General features: G+C 36.8%; 1 protein-coding gene and 1 long non-coding RNA gene across 5 annotated transcripts in view; one reads left to right on the forward strand and one right to left on the reverse strand.

Moving 5' to 3' along the window:
- The window catches only part of fam184ab (family with sequence similarity 184 member Ab), a 254,481-nt gene that overhangs the window by 53,389 nt on the left and 181,007 nt on the right, over positions 1-20,085 (forward strand). The gene's annotated exons all lie outside the window — the stretch shown is intronic.
- On the reverse strand, positions 16,394-19,204 carry LOC147839436 (uncharacterized). The gene is made up of 3 exons (XR_015519244.1): positions 17,905-19,204; positions 17,049-17,855; positions 16,394-16,913 (listed from the first exon to the last, which is right to left on the reverse strand). It is a non-coding gene; the product is annotated as an uncharacterized LOC147839436 (long non-coding RNA).

Raw genomic sequence — 20,085 nt, forward strand, 5'->3', positions numbered from 1 at the left:
AAGTAAAACAAATAAGACTTTCTGAGAAGAAAAAAATTAGCAGACATACTGTGAAAATTTCCTTGCTCTGTTAAACATCATTTGGGAAATATTTAAAAGAGAAAAATAAAATTCAAAGGGGGGCTAATAATTTTGATTTCAACTGTAGGTTTATTTGTGTAATTTTAAATTAAATATATTAAAGTTGAACGAAGACGCCGTTTTAACACAGTGCTCGTGAGAATATTACTTATTCCATATGATAGAATATCTGCAAAATTTAACTTTAAAAAGCATAAAATGAAGGGTTACATTACCAAATACAGGCAACATTATGTACAGTGCTCAGCATGAATAAGTACAGCTCTCACAAATCTATCTTTTAAATTCATATTTTAATAGGAAGCTATACAATATTATATTTGTGCAAATACATTAGTTCGTTCTGAAGCCAAATCTGGAGCTTATCTAACAAAATAACTTATGATAACGGTCCAAAAACTAGTACAGCCAAGTGTATATGTTATATAAAAATGTTAAATACAAATTTTAAAGAGAGGAAAAATCAAGAGAAGCAAAAACATTGAAACATTTAGTTGAAGTTTGTATGTTGTAATATATATATATATATATATATTTGCAATTTTTTGCTTAAATTTAATTGTATTATCTTTCAATTCCTAAATATGTTTGGTGACTAAAATATTATTTTAATAAATATATCTGTTTAATAAATCTGTTTTGTTTAAATGCACTAAAATACATTGCCTAAATTCACTGAGAAATGGATCAAAAAATTCATTTTCAAAATGGGGTGTACTCAATTCTGATGAGCACTGTAAGCTTTGGCTTCAATGTCTTCAAGATTTTGCTTTTAAGAATAATTTAATATTATCAATGTGGAAAATGATATTGCTTCTACAGTATGTAAGAGATTTTCTGTTTAAAAAATATATAAAAAAAAAAAAAACATTTGTATTTTTTTAAGGATCTTTACAATGATCAATTTATTGCTTAATAATTACATTTAATTGCTAAATAATAGTGTTTAAAAAATAAATAAATTACTCAAATTATTTTGAATATTAGTGTGCTTTAGCCAAAGTAATAGTATTTATAAAATGTGTTTGACGTGTTATTTAATGTGCAATTACTGTAAACCGCTTCATTATTCTTTTTAAAACACTTCAAACGTTTTGTTTTGACTCTCTTCGAGAAGTACAAGCTTTAATTAGGAGGGTCAAACCACCACAAACTCCCTGTAATTTGCTCTTGTTTTCTGTGCGTGGATGCAACATTTATAATATCGGAAAGGCTTTATAACTTTTCAGTTTTCTCTTAAAATGCTTTTCAAATTTTATTCATTTCAGAAACACTCAAAGACCTAAGTGATAATGACAGGATGTCCGCAGTGTCTTAAAATGTTTGTCAAAACAACAACATTTCAAGTCTTAAAATTACTAAAACACTGTGTTGTAAGTCTTTAATCATTTTGAACAGGGATTGTTTTCCTATGTACATATAAAGCTACCCAGTGGCTCTGACACCTATCCAATCACCAAAAATCCATCTCAATAAAATCTTTTACCACTAGAAAAAAGTTAATATACTCTTTTTACCCATATTGTTTATTTATCTGCTTTAAAGTACAATAATGTTTGTTTAAAAAGTTCTGACTAGGTTAGGACAATGACCTGGTGCATACTTTTAGTTTATTTTAGTTTTTAAAACTTGTAATAAAAAAAAAAGAAATGTTGAAAAAAGTAGGCAAACTAAATAACTAAAGTTTGCTTGTTTGACACATTAGTTAAATTATGTGGCTAATAAATAACTGTATTGTATTTTTTTCTGATGAGGTCCAACAGGGCCATTGGAAAAAAAAAAATCTTTAGTGTAGGTCTAAAATTTCATTCATAATGGTCATAAAAATATCCTAAATTTGACTTGTGAAACCCTGTTTGAGACCATGTCCTTTAATTTAGCTTGTAAACTGAAATAGGCAACCATATAAACTTCTCACACTGGTTCATGAAATTCACAGTCTGGTTTACACACTAAAAGATAAAACTGTGTCTCTTCCATTTAATGTGCTTGCAGATTTTATTTATTTATTTATTTTTTGTAATGATATTCAGTCATTTGTGAGTCCTGGAGGTTGTAGAGAGAAACATGGCTGGCAAACAGATGCACAGGCCTGGAGATGCACCTGTTGCTGTACTTTGGGACGTGGCCTTCATTCCTCCTGCATCTCAGATTGTTCTGGGCTTTGAAAGGCACCAGAGCAAATATGTGTCATCATTTTCGCTTGGTTTGTCAGGCTGCTGATGCCACATACATCTTTCTGGATGCAAAGCTTTTCTCCTGTTGGTAGCAAAGGACAAGAGCATGACAAGGCAGATAATAAGAACGTTTTGGGGCAAGTTTGTAGTAAGGATTGAGAAGCAATTCACATCTCTGCAATAGTTGGCAATAGTTTGAGTATCTGTGGGTTTTATTAATGATTTCGGCTTTGAAATGCATTCGGTAGTATCGGCTAATTCATCCTTCTTTCCATTAAAATATACCATCACGGGAAGTAATTAATCGATGAAAGATTTGTCGAGCTTTTTCAAATGATAGCTCTTGAGTTGTTAAATGATTCACTAGGCCACCAGACCAGACTAACCAAAGGCTAGATCAAAAGAAAATGTATTTGATCATTAATTTAACTCCATTATGATTAAGTTGTAGGTTTTTTATTCACTAAATTAATACAACATTGGTTAAGCTATGTGTATTTAATTCACTAAGGAGGACCGGTTTGTAAAAAATAAAAATAAAAATAAAAAGTAGCAAAATGTTGGACCAAACATAAAGGGCTCTATTTTAACGATCTAGACACAAAGTCTAAAGTACATGGTGCAAAAGCATTAAGGGCATGTCCGAATCCACCTTGCCATTTTAAGGACGGAAAAATATGGTCTAACAGGGTTGTGCTTATTCTCTTAATGAGTTATGGGTGTGTTTTGAGCAAAATGTGCGTTAAACCAATCAGAGTCTCATCTGACATTCCCTTTAAGTGTCAGTTGCGTAGCGCCCTGGCAAATTTGCTATTTACATGACGGACTTTGTAAGTGAAAAACTGACTGCTTCACTAGCGGGAAAAGTTAAACAGACCATCTGCATGAGGATAAAGAATGAGCCTCCTACTTTCAGCCTGTTTGCTTTCTCTTTACTTTACTTTTTAGCCTACATATTCAATTTTTTTTGTTTGTTAAGCGCAAAGATTTGTTTCAAAACTATTTCTTTTTTAAACTATTTCTATTTAAAGTCAGTTCTAATTCCCAGCAAATTAATATATAAAAAAATAAGGTGTGGTCAAAAAACTGAGTTATATCCAAACACACATCCTGTTCTTGAGTGTCAAAGGATGATGCATAAGTGTCTAAAAACTGACAGGTGGACAATTGAGCCAACAATGCGCCTTAACACACCTCCTTTCTAGATTGGCACACCCATGAGTCTACAAATTTCCAAAAATGGACTTGCTATTTAAAGAATGTGGTGCAAAACGTGAAAATTAGGGTTGTGCTGGTCTGAAAAAAGCAACAAAACAAAATGCGTCTTGCGCCGGGTGTATGATAGGGCTCAAACAAGAGCTAATGATACTTATGAACCAGTCCTCTTCTAAATAAAGAAAATATTCATAGTCAGGCAACTGTGGTATAATTTATAAACTTATGATTCTTATAAACTCTATTCAGTAAATGAAAAACATATATTTTAATCAGTGATTCATAAACACATTATTCTTATGAACCATTTTTGAATTTTGGTGAATCAATTGCATATACTGTAGCACAAAGGAGTTTTTGATTGACTAAAACGAATCAGTTCTTGAGAATCACGTGTCCATAATATATATGAAAGTGGTTAGGCTGTGTGTATTTGATTCACTAAAAAGAGCCAATTAAAAAACAAATGGTTTAAACAGCATGAGCTGATGATTCTTATGAATCAGGTCTTTTTAATGGACCAGGTGAAACTTATGAAAGTCTTTTTTACACAGCTTAGCATGTGTGGTACTGTATTATAAATAAAATTATAATTCTTATAACTCTCTCTTTTTATTGAATGAAAAATAAATAATGTGAGTAAAGATAGTCTCAAGTCAATCTGAGGTGGCACGGTGGCTCAGTGATTAGCCGGTTTAGTCCCGGCAGGGCCAGTTGGCATTTCTGTTGGAGTTTACATGTTCTCCCTGTGTTCGCGTGGGTTTCCTCTGGGTGCTCCGGTTTCCCCCCACAATCTAAAGACGTGCGCTTTAAGTGAATTGGACAAACACAAATTAGTGTATGAGTGTGTGTGTGTGAATAAGTGTATGGGTGTTTCCCAGTACTGGGTTGCGACTGGAAGGGCATCCGCTGTGTAAAACACATGCCGCAATAGTTGGCGGTTCAATCCGCTTTGGCAACCCCAGATAATCATGGACTAATCTGAAGGGAAAAATGAACAAGTGCATCTGATTCATGAACAAGTTATTCTTACTGTATGTACCAGTTTTTTTGTTTTGTTTTTTGGTGGATCAATTGCATACAGAGCAAAGACTCAAAAGAATCATTTGTGCACAAATTACACCACAGTGTTTACTCTATGTGGATTCAATTCACTAAAAAGTACTGGTTCATATGAATCATTTGTTCATTAATAGCGGTCGGTGCGGCTCTGTTCATGACTCTTGTCATTGCCCACATCTCACAAGGACAAATGAATAGAGTTATTAAGTTGCCAATATTTTGCAGCGCATGCACCTTTTACCTTATCACATTCAGTTCCTCCAGCAAATCCAGATAAAGCATGATTTAATTCAGCCGTCCACAAAACACTGGCATGGAGTACTAAATCGGTCTTCAGAGAGTTAACAGTGGACGAAAAAGATCATTCAGTTGAGCGATTGGAAAAATCAATGGTTTTCCCCAACCTAACATAAACTGGCAGACATACTCATTCTTGATTCTTTATTCTTCTTATCTCTATATACATATGGTGCCAAGAGCCAGTAATGAATGCATAAATTGGGTCAGAGAATGGACGAAAGTAACCTTGCCCAATGTCATTCCTCCTCGCTGCCCAAAGGGAGCATGCAGGTAGACAGATGGCACAATACAGCCTGTTGGCACCAAGCAAGAAGAATCCACAGTAGTGCTTCTTAGAGCCCAATGCTGGGATAAACCCTTGCTAAAGGTCTTCCAAGATGCCACACTGTTCATTACAGACTCCAATTTGGCCACCAGCCTGTTCCCTGCTTTGTCTCCAGTGAGTTCAAAGCGAGCGCAGGTGGCCTTTCTTATTGGTTTGTTCAAGCCTCTTGAATCATCTGAACTTCTATTGTTCTCTTAGCAGATGACAGCGCTGAAAAAAAACAAGGCATTGCTCTTGTACATCGCTGACAGCTTGTGGCACACAATGAGAGATCTGAGGCATGTCAGAGAGTTTGGGTTTTGTTTCACAACATGGTCGTGTTGTGAACAGTTCCCTGGGGTTCCTTGTGGCTGCCTTGCACCTTCTCTTGACACATAGTGTTGTAGCATCACAAACTGCTCTGTACTTATTGGAACAGAAACAGCATCTGGATGAATTAGACTGCAGCTCTGCATAAGAAATTTGGCCAGAGGAGAACTGGTCATGCCCAACTGAGCCTGGTTTTTCTCAAGGTTTTTCCCCCTTCACTTTCATCAATTGATGACGTTTGTTTCATGCCTCTGTCGCCACTGGCTTGCTTGCTTTGGGACTTGTGGAGCTGTGCATTGATGGATTTGTTCTTTAGTGTTTAGGCTTTCAGCAGTGACTTTTATATTACAACTGAACTAAACTGCACTTCAACTCTGAAAACTGGACTGAAGCACTTTAAAGTTACTAAAACTTTTATGTGAAGCTGCTTTGACACGATCTACATTGTTAAAGTGCTATAGAAATAAAGATGAATTAAAATTAATTGAATGATTTAGCTGTGTCCAATTGTCTTGCCCTAAGCTTCCCCCCAAAGTTAGTTTGGCAGGATGGTTTTAAAGTCACTGGAGGAGATTGAATTTCTGTCTTGTTTTAGGTGCTACAAGTCTCTATGTAATATATAGAACATCTTAATCAGATTTCAAAGGAACGAAGCTGAAGCACACCGACAGTAGAAAACAGGTTTTGAAGATCCTAGCAGATTGGATGTTGCAAGACCTGAGCCTTTGGGATTGATTTATTTCTGACCAAAACCCATAGGGCTTTTGATAAAACAGGTTTAGGCATAATTTGGGAATCAAAAATTGGCTCCTGTTCTTAAGTGTTAAAGTGAATTTGAATCAGGAAATTCAGATAGCTAGGTAGATAAATTGGTGGATGCATGGTAACAATATATCTTGTCATACTGCTCAGACGTGGATAGGTGGATAGATGGGTAGATTGAAAGAATTTAATTGGACAGATTTAGTTAAAATGTAAAATTTAAACAGCCCCTATTATGCGTTTTTGAAAATGATCTTCCATGCAGTGTGTAACACAGCACTAAGTGAATGAAAACATCCAGCTGAGGGTAAAATCTGAAAGTGCACCTTGTTTAAAAATATTGAGTTTTTAAATAAAAGATCCGACTCGTCAGTGTCTTTTGCCTGTTCTTATACATCGACACAAAACAATACCAAATATTAGCTGTTGCATCCAGTAAAACGTGAATGCGCCTTTCCCTTCAGACACTAGCAGAGTGCGAGGGATCATCACATGAAGATTACTATCACTGAGAGAAGTATGAATGTGAATTTGAACTGGGAAATTCTGATAGCTAGGTAAATGGATTGGTGGATGCATGGTAGCAATATATCTCGACATACTTCCCAGACGTGGATAGGTAGATAGATGGGTGGACTGAAAGAATATAGTTAGACAGATTGATTTAAAATGTAAAATTTTATCAGCCCCTATTGAGGATTTTTGAACATGACCTTCCATACAGTGTGTAACACAGCACTAAGTGAATATAAACATCCAGCTTTCAGCATTCCAGAGGGTTAAATCTGAAAGTGCACCTTGTTTAAAAATATAAATTTTTAATAAAAGATTCGACTCAGAGTCGTTTAAATGATTTTGTCCGGATGAGTCGTTGTCTGGATCTTTTGCCTGTTCGTATTTGTTGACACAATACAATACCAGATATGAACTGTCAGGTCGGGTTAAACGTGAACGCTCCTTTGCCTTCAGAAACTAGCAGAGTGCGAGGGATCATGACATAAAGATTACTATCACTGAGAGATGGCCAGACATGCGGCTGTGGGGAATAAAGAGTTGAATTTCATTTTCACAACAATACCACAGTATAGCTAACCATGTGCTGTGTTTGTTTCTGTCATTTTTCTGATCATTGATTCAATAATCTACCCTGTAATGTGGGATTCACCAGCCATTTCTTATTAAAGGAAGGAGCAGCAAAGACTACATGTGTATGGGACTTTGTCAGTAACTGTTGCAGTTTATATGGACCAGTTTTTTTTCTTCCTCCAGATCCTGTAAGTGTTTCTCCTTCCTACAAAATGGGAAGTGTGATTAAAATGGTTGCCTCGTTTTCTGTAGTTTTCAAAATATGTATGTAATCGTGTGTTGTAACTTGCAATCACTCCGTGCAGCTTGTAATCACAAATCTGTTATAGATCAAGTGTTTGTACCGTATCTCTTAGGTTCAATCTGTATGGGGCTATTTCATATGTCATGTCCAAAACCATGTTGAAAACTCATCGCGCGCTACTTCCTTTAGTGATTTAAATGTATTTTGTACTCGCCATCTCCTGCTGTTTGTTGCTTTCAGGTGTTCTTCACCTGCGTGGTGCGGTCAATTTTAAAAATAGTTCAACTTTTGTCACTAAGTGGGTTAATACTGAATGTGTGTCATTGTTAAGGGTTAAGAATAGAGCAATATGCTGGTGTTTGACTGCATTGCTTTAAAGCACTCCCGCATTGGGCTCAAACTTATACTCTGTGCACTGACTACTTCTTGGACGTCTCTCTCCGTCTCACACCTAACGCAATCGACCAATCACAACAGACAGGGTCATCGGATCAATCAGCGCAGATTAGCCTCATGCAAAGGAGGGGTTTGGGAACAAATGAATCGCTGAACTAATCATAAGGGAGTCACTTGGGATAAATAGGCAAAGATAAATGCATATTATACGACAATAAGACAATTATTTAACCTTCAGCCTGTTGGAGACCCCCAAAACCAAAATATAACCATTTATAATGCCTAGTAGAGGCTCTTTAAGGTATCTTATTCTATGTAATGCAAACCCTCATTGGGATGTCGCAAACAGAACACAAACTGAAAGCTTTTTCTCAGCTCCATTTGTGTTTCACACTCATAGACGAGTGTCAAGTGGACTGAAAGAAAGATGTGCCTATAGTATAAGCTGCTATAGTACACTGTGTAGTTCTCAGAAGGGGTTTTGAGATGGAGATGTGGGTTTTTATGTGCTCTGAAGTCCGATTTAAAAAGTCTCCTGCAGGTTTTAATTCCACCGGGTGTAAATCTCAACGTGCAAATAGTTCCCTTCTCGCTTTGATTTCTTTTTCTGCCATATCTGTCCATCAAAGCTCTGACCCTACTTGCTCTACTGGCTGATGGGCTTGCTCAAACTTCTCTTATGCCCTCATTTGGTACTTTGCTTTGTTGTAAAATGAATCTTTTGACGGCTCATTTTCCTCACATTGTGCTTTTTCTTTTCATTATTCACCAGGTGGTGTTTTTTTCTGTCTCTCCAGATTCTAGAACTTAGAATCTAATTAGTAGCTGTAATCTTTACTCTCTAGAGGACTGTTGTCAGTAGTATTGCATAATACCCTCTGGTATATGTGGTTGGATTGCTGGTGAACAATTAGAGAAGATGTTTATGAAGAAAACAGCGAGGAAGATGATGACGTGTCATGTAGGAGGCCTCCTGCCTCATGGTTCCAGACTCTAATGCATATTTATAGTTTAAAAATTCAATACGTTTGGGATAAAAGTCACAAAGTAACAATTCTCTATCTATCTATCTATCTATCTATCTATCTATCTATCTATCTATCTATCTATCTATCTATCTATCTATCTATCTATCTATCTATCTATCTATCTATCTATCTATCTATCTATCTATCTATCTATCTATCTATCTATCTATCTATCTATCTATCTATCTCTCTCTCTCTCTCTCTCTCTCTCTCTCTCTCTCTCTCTCTCTCTCTCTCTCTCTCTCTCTCTCTCTCTCTCTATCTATCTATCTATCTATCTATCTATCTATCTATCTATCTATCTATCTATCTATCTATCTATCTCTCTCTCTCTCTCTCTCTCTCTCTCTCTCTCTCTCTCTCTCTCTCTCTCTCTCTCTCTCTCTCTCTCTCTCTCTCTCTCTCTCTCTCTCTCTCTCTCTCTCTCTCTATCCATCCATCCATCCATCCATCCATCCATCCATCCATCCATCCATCCATCCATCCATCCATCCATCCATCCATCCATCCATCCATCCATCCATCCATCCATCCATCCATCCATCCATCCATCCATCCATCCCATCCATCCATCCATCCATCCATCCATCCATCCATCCATCCATCCATCCATCCATCCATCCATCCATCCATCCATCCATCCATCCATCCATCCATCCATCCATCCATCACAGATACATTTACCAATACAATAAATTAAATATCTTCAGCATTTATATCAGTGGCTGCAAGGCAATCATTTGACTATTAACGTTAAGAAAACAGAATGTATGTACTTTTCTTCACCTAGGCGAAAATTATCCATATTTAATCCCATCACTTTCTCAAATCAAAAATGTTCCATTGTATCCACATATCAATATTTGGGAATCATTTTGGACTCTCACCTCACTTATTGTAACCATGTTCAAAATGTCGATAAAAAGCTGAAACGAAACCTATTTGTTTATAGGAAAATTTGGACAAATTATTCTTTTTCTGTTTCAGAAACTTAACTTCATGCCATAATCTTGTCTACCTTGTCTTACTGTTTGCCTGTTTGCTCTCTCACAACAAATGATATCTTGGAGCAATAGCTAGACTGTACAATAGGGCCTATAAGATCCACAACAGACTTTCTGGATGGACACATCACTGTTTTGCTCTATCAATCTCTAATGCTTTAACATTTCAAAACTACATTATGAACACAGTGATTAAACTGTACTATAAAATTTTAAATAGTGCTACCGCAGCCCTGTGTGCTTTGGGTACCAAAACATTACACAAGGACTGATCGTGCCACCAGATCTGCAACAAGTGGATGTTTGCCATTACCGGGTTTAAAAAACTCTTATGGACATGGGACTTTCTTTTATGTATTCACAAAAGCCTGGAAGGAGATCCCACAACATCTAAAAATAATACCAACACTGAGACTGTTTCAAAAAATCACATGCTCGTCATCTGATGTTCAACTATCGCTGTGGCCACTGAGATAGTAGCCTGCTTTTCTCTATGTTACATGTTTGGTGATTGTTTGTACTGTGTTGATGGATGATCTGTTTTTATCTTCTGCAGAGCAGGAACCTGTTGAAAAACAGCAATTATGCTGAGTCAGGCCCAATCATCTTTTAATCTTTTCCTGTTTAAAAAATTATAAATAAATAAATCTACATTGTAATATATCAGGATAAAATTGAGAGAGATAAGAAAAAACTACTGATTAAAAAGAAGCACATTAGTCTTACATACACCCTTGACTTACTTTCAAATAGTCATGTCTTTTTGATTTATTATCGTGCACAAGAATGCCATTGATATTTACAGTAGGCTCTGCCAGTATCTGTAACTCTGGTGCCTGCGTTAGCTTAACCCGAAACTGCTTGGTGCAGCAAACTTTCCAGGACATCGAACAAGTGCTCCCATCCTGTCTAAACACACTCCATATCCTTCTGTCCTCAGAAGAAACATGAACCAAATCGGCTGTTGTGCAAAAAGACATCAGCAGATAACAGCTTGGGGACTGAAGGAATGACCTACTGTCTCTATTTTACATGTACATTTAGTCATTTATCAGAAGCTTTTGTCCAAGAGAAGAGGGGGTCCTGGTTTTGTTACCAGGGGGTTGGGTGATTACAGATGAGATGGGTCTTTACTGCAACTGTTTTGCCTACATTGAAATCTATTTGTTAATCCAAAATCACAGATTGATTTTTCACCTTATCCAAAGACAAAATGAGCAGAGAAGGCAAGTGTTATCTTCAAATTGGATTATTGGCTTTGTGTTCTGATGGTTCTTTGATTTAAACTTAAGCTAATGAACCTCCTGTAGTGCTTGCACCATTTATCTGCTTTTCCGTTGTGGTAGAGGGCAACTTTAAGGTTGGTTGAGCTTTATTAGATTCAACAGGCCTGACTTTGGCTCTCTGAGGAGGCTTTAAACGTTTCAAGGAGCTTTATTTTGGCTGTTAACTTTATTGCCCTTAGCAAGCAGTCATGAAGAGTAGTTAAATCGAAGGGGGAATATTCATGTTTAGCTAGGATTTGGAGGAAAATTTGGGGAGAAAATAATTGTAGCGTCTTCTTTTTACACTCTTTTGTCTGGGTTTAACATGTATGTAGAAATTCACACAGATTATCTGGGATTTAGGGCCCTATCATACACCCGGCGCAGTGGGGCGCAAGACACGGCGCAATAGTCTTTTGGTAGTTTAAGCTTGCCGCAAGAGTCGTTTTGAGCGTTCTGAGGCGGACCGCTGGCGCGTTGCTATTTTAAGAAACTATAATAGATTTTTCATTAGACCAAAACTAACCCGGTCTAAACTCGGGCGCAGAGTTGCGCCTCGCTTACGCACAGCTTAATACACACAAGAGAGCAATAGGCAAATATCTTTACATATGAAAAAAAATGTAAATATTAAGGATATAGTAGGATATAATAAGAATAGATATAGAATATAAATATAAAAGATTAAAATATTACAAAACATATTATTTCATATGTCTTTTTCATCTCGGGAGGCTTTTTCAGTTCATTCATAACAATTTGCTTTTGTATATTGTTATTATTATTAGCAGTATCATTTATTATATCCATATTTATATTTGTTTTATTAAAAACAAGCTTAGATTTGCCCACCTGTCAGGTTTTAGACCATATGGGTCAAAGCATGTGTTTTAGGATATAACTCAGGTTTTTGAGCACATTTTGCTGTTATTAGTCATTTATTTGTTTGCTGGAAATGAGAACTGACTTTGGAAATAGTTTTGAAACGAATATTTGCGCTTAACAAACAAAAGTATTTATTTATAGACTAATTGATGTCTGTGCGTAAAGGTTTCCCTATCCAAGAGCGAAAGTGAAAGTGATCCATTATCTCTCATTCTCACTCAGTAGATGCTCTGTTTAACAGTTTTCTGTTAAAAAACTGTTAACTGTTTGCTTGTGAAATGCTCATTTTTTCCACTTAGACTTACTTTGCGTCCTGTAAATAGCGAATGCGCTCTTGGTGCGACGCAGCTGACTCTTAAAGGGAATGGGAGATGAGACTCTAATTGGTTTATTCTTAAAACACACCTATAACTCATTCAGAAAATAAACTCAACCCTTTTAGACCATACGCCGAAGCGCAAGGCAGATTTCCCGTCCTTAAATTAGCAAAAACGCGTCCTGACACGCCCTGAAAGCGTTTGCGCCCTGCGCTTTGCGCATGGACCGTCAAAATAGAGCCCTAAAAGATTCAGGTTGTAGCTTAATAACTAATTTTTAATTACTGATTTCTATTGTCTTTGTCAGAATGATAAAGGTACTAGTATTCAGATTGAAGATCAAGGAAAAGGCTTAACAAGGCAAGTTTGTTGAGTTAGTTTGTGACGATGGTTTGTTCTGTAGCCTATTGGGGAAAAAAAATCTTAAGGGGCCAAATAATATTGACCTTATTAAAAATAATGATTAAAAACGCACAAATAAAAAAAATGGTTTTATTCCAGTCTAACTAGAAATAAGCTAAAAAGTGGATAGCAAACACTGGGAAAATGTCCTTGCTCTTTTAAACAGCACTTGAAAGATATCTAAAAATTAATTGTTTCAAAAATTACAGGTGTGCCAATAACTAGTAATGTATACTAATTGTATTGCAGTCGATGCATATTTGATACACTAAATAAAAAGAATTAAATGTGAAAACGATGAAATAAAACAAGCTGTGTCCTGTAACGTTGTATAAACTTAGTCATGTAAAAAAGCCAACTTATTTAGACATGTTGCAGGTTTAGTACTAAATTAACTGAAAAAAGTCTTGTCATTGGTCCCGGTTGTAAGAGCAACAAACAATAACTTGACTTCTAGTTGATCATTTTGGTGGCAGATTTTTCAGGTGAATCATCTGTTGAACTGCATCCCAATCATTACAAATTCTCACAGAAATCAGTCAAGTCAGGTGAAGGGAAAGTCATAGGTTGAGGTTACATTCAGTATGGGGTTTCCATTTGTGCTGCCCTTTACATTACAAACTACAGGAGAGGGCAAATTCTTCAGCAGGATAGCACTCCTTCTCATACTTCAGCCTACACATCATAGTTCCTGAAAGCAAAGGTCAAGGTGCTTGAGGCTTGGCCAGACCAGTCACCAGACATCAACTATTGAGCATGTGTGGGTTAGGATGGAGGAAGCATTGGAGATAATTTCAAAGAGTTGATGAACTCTGGTGAACTCTTTGTCAGTTAGTGTGGATCAAGTCCTCTAGTATTACAGTCTGTTTCAGAAAACACATTTCAGCAGACTAGAGAAGAGTTTTTTTGACATTTCTTGCAAGATTCAACAAGTGTTACAGGTTCTGTGTAGAGATGTACTCTCTGCCTCCTCAAACCCTGTAGGTTTGATTTGGAATGGACTCTGTAAACAGCCTGACAGCTTTTGCTATTGACTGTAACACCCGAGGCAAAAGCAGCGCATTGAATTTAAAGTGAGCTTATGTTTCAGTGCCCGTGGCAAAGGAAGTGTAGCTAGAGACCCTGTGGGCTGACCCCTTCATTGAATAAGAGAAAAAGAAATACACTGCGAATGTCAGAAGCCTTAACACGGAATTTCAGCTTCACGGCACAGGAATATTTTTAATGAACCGACCTCACTGACTTATTTCAATACAGTCCATCCATCTCGTTTATTTCTGATTTCATTTTACAGATTAGCCATGCTTGCAGGAGATTTTATATTCAATAAAAATGAGAAAAAAAGAGTTTTCAATCATCATATACTCAGGAAGAAGATTTTCTCTAAGGATTTTGATGGGATTGTTTCGCTAGATCTGCTCTCATGCGTGAATGTGATGCGTATGTGCATCTTAATGTGTCACAATCTCTCCATATGCTCATATGCTAATGGATGAGGGAGAGATTAAGGCGAGATCATATCTATATTTGGATTATGATTGGATACCATTATTATTTTGACTTATGTTAGTGCAAGTTTGCTAACATACTGTAGTGTTTTAAGCCTGTACTGTATGTTAGAAGATTCACTGCTGTATTTACTGTGGGTTCATGAGATTTATTTTATTATATATAGTATATATAGTCAGAATTATAGGCCTCCTGTATATTTTCCCAATTTCTGTTTAACGTAAAGAATTTTTTTAACACATTTCTAAACCTAATAATTTTAATTACTGATTTATTTGATCTTAGCCATGATGACAGTAAATAATATTTGATTAGATATTTTCAAGATACTAGTATTCAACTTAAAGTGACATTTAAAGGTTTAACTATGTTAATTAGGTTAACTAGGCAGGTTAGGTTAATTAGGCAAATCATTTTATAACAATGGTTTGTTTTGTTGACAATCGAAAAACATATTGGTTAGGGGGGTAATAATATTGACTTTAAAAATGATTTGAAAAAAAATTAAAACTGCTTTTATTTTAGCAGAAATAAAACAAATGAGAAGAAATTTTCTTGCTACAGAATCACTGTAAAAAAAATCCTTGCTCCATTAAACATCATTTGGGTAATATTTAAAAAAAAATATTCACAGGAGGGCTAATAATTTTGACTTCAGCTGTATATATATAATATATTTATTATTTTTTGCCAGTGTTCATTTTATCAACTTTGATTTATGGCTTGAGATGATCATTTCTTCTGCTTAGAAAATGGCATCTAAATGAATATGGTGGTACAGGTTCAGATACATACATAAGGATAAATGAAACTGTATTTTCACATAAGTATGTTTATTTATATTTGCTTAAAAAAGAAAGAAAAAGCTGTGAGGTACATTTTTTGTAATGTTCATAAAAATCAATTGATCGTGTGTGTGTGTGTGTGTGTGTGTGTGCGTGTGTGTGTGTGTGTGTGCGTGTGTGTGTGTGTGTGCGTGTGTGTGTGTGCGTGTGTGTGTGTTTGTGTGTGTGTGTGTGTGTGTGTGCGTGCGTTGTCAATTTTTTTGCTTAATTATTTATTTAGTTTTTTTCCCGCCATAATTTAGAATTTGGGGCAGTGTGTTGGCGCAGTGGGTAGTGATGTTGCCTCACAGCAAGAAGGTGGCTAGCTCAAGCCTCGGCTGGGTCAGGTGGCATTTCTGTGTGGAGTTTCCTCCGGGGGCTCCGGTTTCCTGGACATGCGCTATAGGTGAATTGGGTAAGCTAAATTGTCCGTGGTGTATTTGTGTAAACGAGAGTGTATGAATGTTTCCCAGTGATGGGTTGCAGCTTGAAGAGCATTTGCTGCGTAAAACATATGCTGGATAAGTTGGCAGTTTATTCTGCTGTGGCGACCCCTGATTAATAAAGGGAATAAGCCAAAAAGAAAATGAATAAATGAATGAATTCATTATTTTTCCTCCACCTTATAATTGAAACTGAAGCTGAATCCTGTTTCTTCTTCAGCTATGGGCACTTTAGACTAGACTAAAGAACGCAAACTCTCACATTTTGCACAATGAAAGTGAAAATAATTTTTTTGTAAAGTTGTAGAAACACTATAAAACCAAAGGGACCAAACATAACTATATTTCACATTTCCAGGTTCACTGCAGCCAGTGTCCAGTCACATCGCAGGAAATTAGAGCTACAAATCCCTTTATGAGCCATTTTAATTGTGATTAACACACACACTATAGAGCGAAATCGCCTGAACCTTGTTAATAATAATAACAATTCCTTACATTTATATAGTGCTTTTCTGGGCACTCAAAGCGCTTTACATAAAGGGGGGAATCTCCTTATCCACCATTAGTGAGCAGCATCCACCTGGATGATGCGACGGCAGCCATTTTGCGCCAGACCGCACACCACACACCATCTGATTGGTTAAGAGGAGACAGATTGATGTAGCCAATTATGTTATGGGGAGGGTTAGGAGGCCATGATGGACAGAGGCCAGTGGGCAGAATTGGCCAGGATGCCGGGGTTAAACCCCTACCCCGTGTTGTTTTCCTTACCAAGTTTTTCCTGTCAGAGTGAACTCTTCTTTCTCAACGGCTTTAATTACCTCTTCGTTGAAGGTGTGCCTTGCAGTTTAGTGGATACCATGCATATAATTACACTAATAAGCACTATCTTCTCAACTTCATTATAACCCATTTCCTCACTTAATGCATATTCATAAGCCAGCCTGTAACGAACTGATCCCCTGTGCCAGAGAATGATGAATCTATTGGCAAAGAGCTAAAATAAATGGTGATATATTTGTTTTACATGCTCCGTCATTCTTTAAAGCACATGATGTATAACCGTGGGTTTTTTTTAAGACCCTTACTTTACTCATTACTTGACCAAAACAAAAAGTGTTATTATGTGCCCCACGCTACCTTACAGTAAATCCTTAAAACTGAAAACACTGACTTACAGACTAGTGATGTTCTGTGAGATAGTAATGAGAGACTAGTGATGTCCTGTGAGAGACTAGTTATTTCCTGTGAGAGACTAGTTTTGTCCTGTGGGAGACTAATTATATGTCCAGTGAGAGACTAGTTATATGTCTTGTGAGAGACTAGTTATATGTCTTGTGAGAGACTAGTTATATGTCTTATGAGAGACTAGTTATGCCCTGTGATAGACTAGTTATGTCCTGTGAGACACTAATTATGTCCTGTGACAGACTAGTTATGTCCTGTGAGAGACTAGCGATGTACTGTAATAGACTAGTTACGTACAGTGAGAGACTAGCGATGTCCTTTGACAGACTAGTTATGTCCTGAGAGACTAGTGATAGACTAGTTATGTGCTGTTAGAGATTAGCGATGTCCTCTGGCTCTGACACACTAGTTATGTCCTGTGAGAGACTAACAATATCCTCTGACAGACTAGTTATGTCCTGTGAGAGATTGGCAATGTCTAGTAATAGATTAGTTATGTACAGTGAGAGACTAGCGATGTCCTTTGACTGGCTAGTTATGTCCTGAGAGACTAGTGATAGACTAGTTATGTGCTGTTAGAGATTAGCAATGTCTTCAGGCTCTGACAGATTAGTTATGTCCTTTGAGAGACTAACAATGTCCTCTGACAGACTAGTTATGTCCTGTAACAGATTAGCGCTGTCCTGTGATAGACTAGTTATGTCCTGTGAGAGACTAGCAATGTCCTGTGAGAGACTAGTGATAGACTAGTTATGTCCTGTGAGAGACTTGTTATGTCCTATGAGAGACTATGGATGTTCATTAAGGGACTAGTGATAGACTAGTTATGTCCTGTGAGACACTAGTTATGTTCTGTGAGAGACTAGCGATGTCATCTGACAGACTAGTTATGTCCTGTGAAAGACTATCTGTGTCCTTTGAGAGACTAGTTATGACCTGTGAGAGACTAGTTATGTCCTGTGACAGACTAATTATGTCCTGTGAGAGACTAGCGATGTCCTCTGACAGACTAGGTGTGTCCTGCGAGAGACTAGTTATGTGAGAGACTAGTGCTAGACTAATTATGTGCTGTGAGAGACTAGTTATGTTTTGTGAGAGACTATTGATGTTCTGTGAGAGACTAGTGATAGACTAGTTATGTCCTGTGAAAGACTAGTTATGTTCTGTGAGAGATTAGTGATGTCCTCTGACAGACTAGTGATGTTCTGTTAAAGATTAGTTATGCCCTGTGAAATACTAGTAAGAGACTAGTTATGTCCTGTGAGGCACTAATTATTTTTTTGTGACAGACTAGTGATGTTCATTGAGATACTAGTGAGAGACTAGTATCCCATGTTCTGTGAGAGACCAGTTATGTCCTGTGACAGTCTAGTTATGTCCTGTAAGACACTTATCGATGTTCTTTGAGAGACTAGTGCTGTTCTGTGAGATACTAATGAGAGATTAGTTATGTCCAGTGAGAGACTAGTGAGAGACTTCTAGTGGCCATAGAAAAAAAACTGAGTTGTATTAAGTTTGTACCTCTAGATGTGCCGTAGTTAGTGTTGCAATGGAGGAAATTCAACAGAGCTGTATTTCGCTGCTATGTGGGTTAATGTTACAGAAAGTCTTAAAAATATAAGTCTGTGAGTATTTTGTTTAATATTTTTCTACATTTATAGAGTGGAGTGTGATTTAAAGAAACATGTATAGAAATTACATTACCTAAAGGATAAAATGACAAGATTGTTTGTTAGGACGTTAGAATTAAGACGATTTTTAAGGGCCCATACATTCAGGGGGCCCCCAGAGACATTATCAAGGGCCCGCGCAACCCAGCCTGGCCAGCGGCGCCACTGTGCAAAGCTATATATAAAATCTGCATTTAATATCTAAATTGTATGTATACGACATATTATTTTGACATTCTTTTTGTATGTTTAGTTTTACAGTGCTTCTTTCAAGTAAAGTACACTCATTGGACACCTGGCATCCGAGTCTTCTTTGGAAGAACCTGTTAGCTATCTGCCGAGCTAGCCAGGCACAAGCACTTTAGCAATCATCCTTGTAGGGGCAGAATAACTATAGATGCCATGTGTTCAAATGTGCTGAACCAAACTCCCTTTAAGGCAAGTCACTTCCATCTTTGAAATGCCTCTTGGCAGGCCCGGATTGGCTTTTTATTCATAATTTTGCAGCAGCTCCGCTCTTTTTAATTATTTTCTCGCAGCCCCATGAGCAAAATGCAGCCTGCGGGTTAATGATGAGGTAACTATCATTCAACCCCAAACAGCGACACCTTAGTGAATATAAGAATTTGAATAATTAATATTGAATATTACACCTGCTCGATGAAAATCTTATCATTTACTTCATTAATAAATTTCACATAACTTGATCAGAAAGCTAAAAAGGGGAGAAAAAGATTAACCCATCAATGGAAAGTAATACTGTGGTTAAAAGAGTCTTGCAGGTAACAGTGCAATACTTTTTTTGTTGTTCCAAAAGCACCAGCATAACAGCACCATTGTTAAGATATTGCAGGAAAGGACAATGTTTTAAACAATAGTGTTGGAGATTTAGCTACCCTTTAATGTTCTCATATTTATGAAAAACATTTGAAGTTCTAAAGAAGCTGTTTCTTTGAAAAAGGCACGATAGTGTCATTAGAAACTGAATTTTAAATGACGTTATTTTAATATAGTCAGTTGTGAACTGAGGTGATCCGGTCTAAGGCTTGAAACTCCAGGGCTGAAAAGGAGTCCCACTCCGGCCCTGCCTCTCAGGCAGTATGCTCGGGCATACGTCTGAATTAGGAAACATTAAATTCTCCAAACTGTTAGCCGAGCTTACGATTACATTACATTGGAAGCACCAATAATATTTAACAACAACCATCTCATAAGTTTCATTTCTAAACATCCGAATCAAATAAAATCTGCATATTTTCAGGTTGCTAGAACAAATGCTCATGCACACGGAATGAGATAACGACACCAACCTCATTTATGGCTGTTCTACATATTATCATCTCTGGATAATATTTGTCTGATCACGCTGCAGTAATTCACAACTTGGTCTTGATGGCAAATCTCCTGCAGAAATGATATTTCGACTCTTTGTTTACAACTTTGTAGGCGTTTGAGTACATGCTGTCATGTAATATGGGTTTTACAGGAAGGACTGTACCTCGCGTTCGTTTTATTCAGATTACAAAAACCAAAAAACTTTTGCTGTCAAGTGTAGTTGGTTAATTTAAAAACACAGATTTCAAGCATCAT

Source organism: Danio rerio, chromosome 20 (genome assembly GCF_052040795.2).
Source record: "Danio rerio strain M-AB ecotype USA chromosome 20, GRCz13ab, whole genome shotgun sequence".
Taxonomy (NCBI): domain Eukaryota; kingdom Metazoa; phylum Chordata; class Actinopteri; order Cypriniformes; family Danionidae; genus Danio; species Danio rerio.